Raw genomic sequence first — 11,383 nt, 5'->3', positions numbered from 1 at the left:
CCGAAGATGGAGTGAATCAGTCAGTGGGGCTGACGTATTGGTGTCGAGGGTCCCTATCTTGGTCCTCGTCCTCGTCTTCGTGGTCGTGCCCGTCTCGCTTACCATTTTTCTTGGCGGAGTCGTCTTGGGCGGCCCGCCGCGTATAGATGTTTTTGAGGACGCGGCACTCTTCCATGGTATGATTAGACTTTGGATGCAGTTGGCACGGTCCCTTCAACGTTTTGTTGTAGTCTTCTTGGTAGTCCCGCCGCCCGTTGGGACGCTTGACCGTATTCACTTCGTGGTCGTGGTCGCGGGGGCGCTTTCCTCTAAAATCGTCGCGATTGTCGCGCCGCCGATCCCAACCTTCTCTGTGATCACGGTTGTCGGGGCGGCGGTGGTTCCTGTTGTCGAAACGACCGCGACCGTCATCTCGCCGAGGAGGCTGGTCGGGACCTCTCGCATCGTCCCGGATTAGTTTCTCTGCGTCGTCGGCATCGGCATAATTTTTAGCCGTGGCGAGGAGCTCCGCCATCGTTGTTGGCCTTTTGCGCAACAACTTGTTCCTCAGTGCTTCATGGAAACGCAGGCCCTTGATGAAGGCGGAAATGGCCTCGTCGTGGGAAATCTTCGGGATCTTAAGGCGCATATCCGAGAATCGTCGGATGTAATCGCGTAGAGGTTCATTTTTCCTGTCCCTTATCCTTTCGAGGTCATACTTGTTTCCAGGCTGCTCGCATGTGGCGATGAAGTTGTCGATAAAAGCCTATCGTAGCTCTTCCCAAGAGTCGAAGGAGTCCTCGGGCAAGCCAAGAAGCCACTGATGACCAGCCTGGTCGAGGACTACTGGGAAGTAGTTGGCCATGACGTGCTCATCTCCCGCTGCTGATCGGACGGCGATTTCATAGAGAGTGATCCAGTTCTCTGGATTTTCCTTGCCGTCGTATTTTTTAAGTTTCTCGAGCTTGAAATTGCGGGGCCACACGACCTGGCGTAGGTGTGAGGAGAACTGTCTCAGGCCCGGGGGGCCGTGCGTTGCATCGTACTCGATACGGCGCAGGTTTTCGTGGACTGCTCTCTCCGTGGCGCGCCTGTTGATGCGGTCCCGGGCATCTTTGGGAGGGATGTTATATCGAAGATCCCTGTGCTGGTTTACTTCTTGACCGCGCCTGCGATTCTGCTCGCGGTGACCGTCAGCATCCCGACCGCCATCGTCACGCCGTGAATCTTTTCGATGGTTGTCGGGGGAACGGCTGCGGTGATGCCTACTGGGCTGCGGTGAGGTCCGGCTACGATGAGTCTGGTCGGAGGTGGCTTCCGTATAAGAGACGGCCTGGACTCTCTTGAGAAGAGTGGCTGTCTGTCCCATCGCGGCGATCAGGTGCGCCCGGACACTGGTTCGGACCCCCTGGCACTCGGGGGTATCAGGGAGCCGATCTAGATTAGCCATGGCGACAGCCACGTTGGCGCTTGGCGTTTTGTAGACTGGCTGGTCCCCGACCATGTCAAAAGCGTCGCTGAGATTATGCGGCGGAATTTGTCGTTCCTCATCTGCGCGTCGTCGGGCGCGATCGGTGTTCCGCTGCTCGCGGAGTTGCCTCTGCTCGTCCGTTTCTCCATCAACGACCGGTTCATCGGCGCTGACGTTGAAAACAATGTCTCCTCGCCGGGGGGGGAACACCGGGAAACGGGAGAAACCCGGAGGATGTGAAGGCAAATCCAGGTCGTAGTCCTCGTCTTCGGAGTTTATAACTTCGGTGGGGACAGAACCGGTGCTCGAATTTGTGCTGGAGGCCTGGCCATCCCGTAGTTCTCGGATTGTCACCATGTTGACGTAGTGGCGAGCAGGTCGACCGTTCCTTTTTGGCAACCAACCCTCCTTGTTGAAAAGGGATTGGACGTGCCGTGAGTAGAGAGAGGCCGAGTTGTACAGGCCGCAGGGATAATCTTCCTCCGGGTTAGCCTTGTGCTTGACGGATCGCCCTGAGGGAGTTGAGGTTATCGTCAGAGACGCTCCCAGCCGTTCGTGTGTAGCGACACGGGTTGGCCGGTGGGATTTGAAAAAATCCGTTGGGGCGGCTTGATCAGGCTGGCGCAAGATTCCATCTACTACTCGGGAAGCTTCAAGTAGCTTGGTATCGGCGCGATCAAGTGCTTGGAGAAGGTCCGAGCAGTCGATCTTCTTTCCCTTGTAGAGCGGGAGCGAGGGTCGGGCGCTCGGTGCCGTTACCCGAGTGGTCGGAGCCGACGTGATCCCAGATTGGATCTGAGTTTCTTCCGAAACCGTGGTCGTGAGACCACCGCTGCGCGTCGTCCACGTGATCTGGCCGACGGTGAACGTGAGGCCTTCAGGCATGGCCGCGGAAGCTGGGATTGTGACCATCTTGTTCGCCGGAGAAGTTGCACGCACACCCCCTACCTGGCGCGCCACTGTCGACGAAAGCTAGTCGGCAGTCTACCTTGGGGTATACCCACGGTAGTAGTTTATCGGTAGACGGTGCGCAAACTACGAACTCGATGGTGACGCAAGACACGGACAAGCTTTTTATCCAGGTTCGGCCGCCGAGTTGGCGTAATACCTACGTCCTGCGTCTGATTGTATTGATTTGTGTTGAGAGAATCATGTGTCCTAGGGGGGTCCCTTGCCCCTCCTTATATAGTCCGGAGGGCAGGGTTACAGATCTGGAAACTAATCCTAGTCGGTTACAATTGCCATAGATAGTTTGATATCAATTCCTATTCTATCCGACTAGAATCCTGCTTGATCTCCACGTCTTGTTTTCTTGCGCGAAACTCCAAGCTATCGGATCAAGCCTTGAGGTTGTCTCGTAATGGGCCAAGCCTCCTGGCCCAAGTCTAGCCGTAAGGGTATAGGGGTTTATACCCCCACAGTTACCAAGACTATAAATTAGGTAATCGAGACACAATAGTTTTATGGGGATAAAACTCCTCTCTCACTTGATGAAACTCCTTCATTTAATGACCCTGCCAAGTTAGCAATTTTGCTTATATGACACCCTATTTAATATGCATAACACTATCATGAAACATGCATTGAGAGGAACGCGCCATTGAGGCGAACGTGCGTGGGGGCGCAGACAACCCCCATGGACCACGGGCAAAGAGCTGCCACGACGACGGCGGACAGATGCGCTGGGTCCGGACCCGGAGGCGCTCAAGTGGACGGAACGGAACATGGAGGGTGGTGTGCGAGTGCGACCCCACTTATTTCACGTTGTTTTTCCATACTTCTCAAATCCAAGGAAGGTAATGGATGGACACAAAATGGTTTGGGCCAACAACCTTAGCCCAATCGGTGCTGAGGTATCCAGCCCAAACATGCCCGTGGCCTGTTTGCAATGGACAGCTACCCACATGGGAATTTGGCCTTTAGCGAATGGTAAAGAAAAAAGTCCACTTTAGGTTCTCAATTTTTACGAAAGTCATGATTTTTATCCCTAAACTCTAAAATCGGACAAAATACATCCCTCAATTTTTAAAACCGTGCACATTACATCTACGATCTGGTTTGAAAGCGGTTTTATCTTTTTCTTTTTATTTATTTTGGCTGAATGTTTTGAAAAATCATAGTAAATCACATAAAAATCATAAAATAGAAAACTCAATTTTGTTGGACTTCATATAAGTAGATCTACACATCGAATATATAATATAATATGTTTAGTACAATTTTTTGATGTAGCTTTAGATCTATGCTTTTCTATAACTAGGTAAGTGCCCGTGCGTTGCAACGGGAATAATACCACAATAACATATGTATGAGTGTGTTATACTGCTACCTAAAATAGATATTGCAATCGTGATGTTCCAATCGATATATGTTTTACAATATGCTGTACAATTAATAATCTAATCTCTCAATAGTTCGACGCTAAGTACGTGCTTTGCATAGACACCAAGCTGCAGCTGGTCACCAATGAAAGATAATCCAGAAGATTTTCAAGTCCAAGATGCGGCGTCTGACTTCGTAGCTGAAGCCTGCAGATGGCTCAAGTTGTAGTTAGAAATATCCTGCATATAAGTTATTTGTTAATTTTTAAAGTTAAAGTACTATGAACCAAGTGAAGTATTACCTCTTTCATGGAGTTAGAACCTCTTTATATAAGATATTCTTTGTGAATATTTTGTCGGTTTCTTTTTCCCCTTCCCCTTCCCTTTTTCCTTGTTTAGGTCCTTCTCAACAATCGGCACGGCTAAGATCCTAATGTTTGATCATGATGTAGCTCTTGATAGCGCCACATACAATTGGCCATGCGAGAACACTGGTTCCGGCAAGTATACCCCGACGTTGGGGATAGTCTGTTCTTGTGCCTTGTTAATGGTCATCGCGAAGCTGAGCCAAATAGCCGAATAAGGAACTTCTTTCACTTAAATTAGGACCCCTGCCCTGCATTTCAGGACACCTGTACCAACAGCAAGTTCACATATTGTGTTAAGCAGAACAACAACAAAATAGAGCAAAGGAACAAAGCAATCTGAGCAGAATATTTGAGACATAAAAAACGAAGCCTCACCCTTTCAAATGAGTAGTAGCAGAACTGTATGAGTTTGCCAAAGCAAGAGCTATAATGACAGCTACATTCAAAACCGAAGTCCTGAAAGTTCAATAGCGATCATGGTTACTTAACTGGATTAATGGTTGCAGGTTTAAATGAAGAACAATCTTATTAGTGACCACATACCTTTACTCTGATGAAGAGTAGAGTGAACGAGAGAAATACTGGCACCAACCAGTAGGCACAAGACACCCCAACAAATTTAGTGCTTAGAATGTAAAGAAAATAAGCACTCGCAGTCAACATAGAAGTAGCCGTCAGAAGCAATATTAATCTAATATCCACGTCATCCGATCCGGGGAGCAAGTCCTTTCCATTTTCTTGCAGGGAAAGTGCAGTAACTAAACCATAAGTCACCAGATCAACTAAGGGAAGAGGTATCCCTGCAAAATTGAAGACAGACCAATCGTTAAGTACTTAAATGGAAACACATAGCATTGTGCATTTGTGACCACGTATTTCATTAAATTAGACTACTGTTTAGTAAAATCAATCATATAGTTGATCTGCAAAAGGAGTTACCATAATCAACCACTACTTAGAACTACTCCTAGTTCACAAAAAAAATCTTTGAACTAAAATGCAGGAATACTGTAATGAACTTATGAATCTCATGAGCTTTATGCCACAGTTCAGTGCACATTTACCCATAAATTGTCAGTAACAACACCAAGAGATTACCAAAGATGACGGAGTAGTCGCTGTCAAGGACATCGCCACAGCCTGCACCAATGATGGGACAGAAGACCTCAGAGCCTGTGAGCTTGAGGTAAATGAGGTAGACAGTCTCGAGGAATCACAGCCCAGTGACACCCGCAGTCCAGGTGCTCGTGGAAATGCCCAGCAGAGACGAAGGGGGCGATCTTGCGGGTTTCTCCGACGGCGGGGCGGGAGGGGCAGCGGAGGTCTCCTGCTCCTAGGAAGATGACTCCGCACAGCACCTGAAGCGCGCGGCTCTCTGCGCGAAGATGGAGACTAGAAAGCTGGATAACGCCACAAAATTGTTGAACCAAACTGGAGGAGGGAAAGGGGGTGGAGCTAGGAGGCTGAGGGAAGGGGTTATGGACCTGGACTTTGATGCGTGAGGAAGCAGAGGGCGTAGTGGCCATAGCGACACGAGCTGGGGGTGGGAAGGAGATGGTGAGGGCTGCAGAGATGGTCGCCATAGGCAAGCTGACTCCACTCCACGACTCCACCTCAGACCTCCGTAGCTTGGTGGCAGCAATTCGCACAGCAGGAAGGGGTTGGCACACCTCAGACCTCGCGAGGGTGTAGGAGGCTTTGAAGAAGCGGGGTTACACGGTGACGTAGTGCTCCGCCTGTTACGCACGAGTGCGGCTCGGTCGGGTGAGGCAGGGCTGGAGCAGATGACCGAGGCAGTGCCGCACACACTGAAGCCGTGCAGGCGCGCCGGGGCAGGTCTACACGCCGAAGCCGTGCAGGCGCGCCGGGGCAGGTCTCCACACTCGCTAGCTGGCGTGGTTGTTGCCGCCGGAAGCCGACCTCTCCTATCCTGTCCTACGGTGGTGAAAGCCCTAGTTTGGTTTTGGATAATTGATGAAACCCTAGTACTAACTTCTATGCTAAGTGTGTAGACTTAATGAGGTTGGTACATGCCAAGTGATGGAGCAAATGATGATCATGATGATAATGGTGATGACCACAAGATGATCAAGTGCTCAACTTGGAAAAGAAGAAAGAGAAAAACAAAACCCTATGGAGATCAAGGCAAAGGTATTGCTTAGGGTTTTGGTTTTGGTGATCAAGACACCATAGAGGGTGTGATCACATTTAGGATAGATAGCCGTACTATAAAGAGGGGAATTATTTGGCTAAGCGGTTATCAAGTGCCACTAGGTGTCATTATTCATGTGCATGCATTTAGAACCTAGTGAGCTAACTTAACTCCTTCGAAGAAAATGATTGTGAAAATGCTAACACACGTGCACATGTTGGCTTACACTTTGTGGTGTTGGCACACTTTGAGAAGGAGGTGGAGTTTGAAGGGTAGAGAGAGGATGGGATTCGACACTTTTGAGAAAATGAAATGCATATTTTCTATTGCGCCGGTGGGAAATTTGGGGAAGTCGCGGGAGTGTTCCTCGCAGAGAAACACTCACCGGACGCTAAGGCTGAGCGTCCGGTGTGCTGTAGTGCTAGGGTTAAGCACCAGACGGTGAACACCGGACACTGGGGAGCTCCTATTCATGCGTCCAGTGCTATCTAACTTCGGTCGGAGTGTTTGACTGGAAGCACCGGACGCTCAGGGAGCGTCCGGTGGTTAGCGTCCGGTGTGCGGGCGTTTTGCGACCCTCTCTGCGCATGGGTCCGGTGAGCACCGGACGCTACCGGTGCTTAGCGTCCGGTGACCCGCAGGTTTGCGGAACTCTCTGCGCATGAGTACGGTGTGCACCGGACGCGTCCGGTGCTAACTTGCTCAGCGTCCGGTGCACTGCAGGTGACCGTTAGACTCTGACACGAGAACTTCAAAAAGCGACACGTGGCTAACGTTGGAGCACCGGACACAAGAGTTGTGCGTCCGGTGCCCCTTTAAGAGCGTCCGGTGACCCCGAGTTTTGCCCAGTGAAAGAGCCAACGGCTCTATTTGTTTGAGGGGCTATTAATACGTGTTTGGCCGGCTTGGAGCTCACCCTCTTGGCATTCTAACATACTTGACATACTTGTGAGCCTAGGCAAACACCTCCCACTCATCTCCTTCATAGATTAAACATCTTTGTGAGATTGGGAGTGATTCCAAGTGCATTTGCTTGAGTGATTGCATCTAGTGGCACTTGGGGATTGTTCTAGCTGCGCTTTTCTTGTTACTCTTGGTGGTTGCCGCCACCTAGACGGCTTGGAGCAGCGGAGGAGGATTGGCATGAGTTGGTGATTGTTCGTGGCCATCTCCCGGTGATTGTGAGAGGTTTGTGCCTACCTTGGCGGAGAGCCAAAGGCAACATAGTGGATTGCTCGTGTCATTGAGCTACCTCACTTGTGGGTAGGTTCTTGTGGTGTCCTAGTGAGGACGAGGTTCGTGCTACACCTCTTAGCCACCGAACCACCAAGTGTTGGTCGACACAACGGGGACGTAGCGTGCCGGCAAGCACGTGAACCTCGGAAGAAAATCGTGTGTCTTTATTGTGTTTGTTGATTGGATTTCTCCCGGTGATTGGACTTCATTTTATTGATTGGTTCATCCCCTCTACACGTCGGTATAAAGATCAAACCATCTCTCTTACTTTCTTGCAAACTAGAGTAGCTTACATACTTGTATAGAAACTTTAGGTAACTCTCTAGTGTAAGTAGAGACATAGCTCTTGTGTGCCTAGTGATCATATCAACTAGAATTGTTGGATAGGTGGCTTGCAAACTCCCTTTTAGAGCTAGAGCAAAAAGCTTCGCTTTGTTGTTTACTAACCTATTGCTCTAGTGATTTTGTAGAATTTCTAAATAGGCTATTCACCCCCCCTCTAGCCAAATTAGGACCTTTCAGGTGGAGGGCGTGCACCGAGGAGGATGCGATCCTCGTCGCCTCTCCCTTGGTGGCGTCAGGTGCGGCTCCTCCTCGACAGCTAGATGGAAGGGGAGCGAGGGGAGTGCTCCTCACCGTCGACCGAGATGGCCAGCCACGCTTCGGTGTTCAGGCGGCACCCGGCGTTGGCGTTCGGCCAGAGGTAGGCGCCTGGGTGGTAGCGCCACACTCCCCGCCGAACGGCGGCGAAGTGGGCGAGGCTGTTCCTTGTCGTCCGGTATGTGTCTGGCGCACGGCCCCCGTCGTACGGCGGCAAGAGGGAGGGGCGTGGAAGGCTATAGGGAGGGGAGCTCACCTTGAGTTGGAGCTGGGGAGGGAGCGAGGGGATTGCGGCGCCTATGGGAGTGCGGGAGCGAGGGGAGTGCCGCGGGCTGGGGAGTGTGGGAGCGAGGGGAATCCAAGTGAACAATTGCTTTCTGTGTGTTTTAGTTGTAGAGATTAATTAGACTAATTATAGCTACATTTTATATGGTCCAATTTGTGATGAAATTTATATGGTGGGATAATTATTCTATGCTTGAGTTGTAGTAAAAATTTCATACTCATTGGATCATGTATTACTTAGTTATAGATTTATTTAGGTTTATGCTTGTTAAATCTTAATAAATCTATAACTAAGTTATACATGATCTAATGAGTATAAAATTTTTACCATAGTTTAAACATATAATAATTAGCCCAATATAAAAAATTCACCACAATTGGACCATACAAACTATAGCTATGAATTGTTCTAATTAATTATAGAAAAACACAAATCTAAAGCTACAACAAAAACTTTTGTACTAAAGCATACCATATTATATGTTCATTGTGTAGATCTACTTATCTGGAATCCAACAAAATCAGATTTACTATTTTATAAATTTTATGTGATTTACTATAATTTTACAAATATTTAGCCGAAATAAATAAAAATAAAAAAGACAAAACTGCCTTCAAAACCGCTCATAACCATGTCAAGGACGTAATATGCACGATTTTAAAAGTTGAGGAATATATTTTACCCGGTTTTGAAATTCAAGGATGAAAAGTAGACTTTCGTAAAAGTTGAAGACCTAAAGTAGACTTCTTCCAATGGTAAATCAAATATCTCATGGGCCACATGTCAGCCACACATCCCCACCGTGTTTCTGTAGAGATGGTCCTCACTATTTTTTTCCTTTGTATACTCTCTCCATCCACAAATAATAAGCATTTTTTACTAAAAAACTTATCTAAAATTTTCACCCTTAATTTATCTATAATAATGTATAGTCGGTTGTTAGGAGTCAATATCATCTTAGAGATACTTTAAACACAAATTTATATAAAACTTGCATATAATTTGACCAAATGTCGTTTCCCGCCCTGTAGGTAGTCTCTCACGACTATCAGTATAAACAGCCACTATCAATGCTCACTAGTACAGAGAGATACTATACTGGCGGTTCGCAACCCTTTTGTACAGGCGGATTGACGAACCGCCAGTGGCTATAGGTATGTGGAAATAAAAGTTTCCACAAGTGGTTAACTGAGAACCGCCTGTAGAAACCGATTTCCACAGGCGGTTCGCCTGTAGAAACCGATTTCCACAGGCGGTTCAGTTATGTAAACCGCCTGTAGAAATTGGATTCTACAGGCAGTTCTCATAATAGAACCGCTTGTGGTAAGATTTTCCAATTTAACCATATTTTTCAGCAAACCCTATTTTTAATATTATATATATATATATATTATATACATTAATATTGAAACTATGTTAGGCTACAAGATTCAACCAATGCAACATGCAATATATTTATATATACCATTACTTTGTACATAAAATTATATTAATTACAAATATCACACATCAAAGTTTTTTGTTTACAGACATATGAGGTTTCACATCTGAAACCTCTGCTCTAATAACCCGATCGAGATAGCTTTAGCCTACTAATATCTCTTAGCGCTCTAAACTCAGGCTTTGCTAGGACGCTGGTCGGGTCGTGATATTTCCCTTCGGTGGGAATGGCTTCTCTCAAGAGAAAAGTGCAGAGGTCCTCAACTATGTTATATAGAACAGCTTGAGTCACGCTCTTCACCTTTTTCAACTCATGTTGCTGCAGAGGAAGTTAGAAACATCATAAATTTATAGTTCATATAACACATGCTTAGCAACAAAAAATGACATAAATAATATAAACAACTATTAGAGCAATACCTTAGAAGGGTTAGTTACATATCTTCCGGTCTCTCTCATGAACTCGCAGACGTAGAATCCACAGTGGACCGATCCGACTGGTTGCTTATGGCACTGATGTATGACAAAAAGTGGATATTTATTAGTTGCAACATCGTCATATGCATATGATATTTATAAAAGACAGCTTGTGATATTTTGGTACGTACCGGCCATTTATAAATAATCTCAATGGCTGCCCCGGTTCTGATGAATCACACCTTCCACCTTTGATCTTATAATACCTATAGGCCCTATAGTATCGAATACACAATCCTCAAGTTATTCTGAAACTCTTATAAAAGTAGGTATGAATATTTAATGTACTCAGCTTACCGTTCCAAGTGTGTAATGAATTTTGCATAACTTGAAGGATCATAGTCTGCAGAGTCTAGGACTAGCACACGTCCTACTAGGATTAATGAGGAGGCAGATCCAGTGGTCCCTGAGAGAATCGAAATTATGATGCAAGTGCCCATTGAAATTACTAATACGACGATGAATACAAATTGACACTTACCCAAAGTTGTATGGGGCAACAACACATTCTCGATCTTGATACTTGAGCAGTGCCAAGGCTATGTAGAGGTCGTATTTACATTCATAATCTAGTCGATTTTCATCTATTATCTTCTTACGCTCAGCGGGGTCCAAACCTTCTAAGGAGTCGTGTTTGTCTCCGATTCTGAAGTTGTGCTGCTCCTCGCATATCTTCATCGGGCTCAGATACGCAACCCTTTTACTGGCAGACCTATCCAGATAGGAACCGTACCGCATCTCTTGTTGTTCAAAATTCATTCTGCAATGAGCACTTGTACGTTAGATGTTGAAAATTGATGCAACTCATGAATAATAACACAAGATAGTACGAGTGACACTTACAATGCAAACACGGTTACCAGCTGCACGTCTAGTCTCTGCAGGTTCATCATTAGCCACATGTCCTCGAAGGTAACGATTGCCTTTGTACGCTCACTGTTGAATGTTGTTGGTGGTATAATCACATTGATCGTGTGAATGCATACAGAAGCTGCTCTCATATACCAGTCATGCATCCTTTTTATACCAGCTAGGATCTTTTTGAGTTTGTCC

General features: G+C 46.9%; 1 pseudogene; it reads right to left on the bottom strand.

Annotated features, from left to right (window-relative positions):
• Window positions 3,768-11,068, bottom strand: LOC8081489 (annotated as a pseudogene).

Source organism: Sorghum bicolor, chromosome 4, assembly GCF_000003195.3.
Source record: "Sorghum bicolor cultivar BTx623 chromosome 4, Sorghum_bicolor_NCBIv3, whole genome shotgun sequence".
In the NCBI taxonomy this organism is placed as follows: Eukaryota; Viridiplantae; Streptophyta; class Magnoliopsida; order Poales; family Poaceae; genus Sorghum; species Sorghum bicolor.
This window is presented reverse-complemented; position numbering and strand designations above follow the sequence as displayed.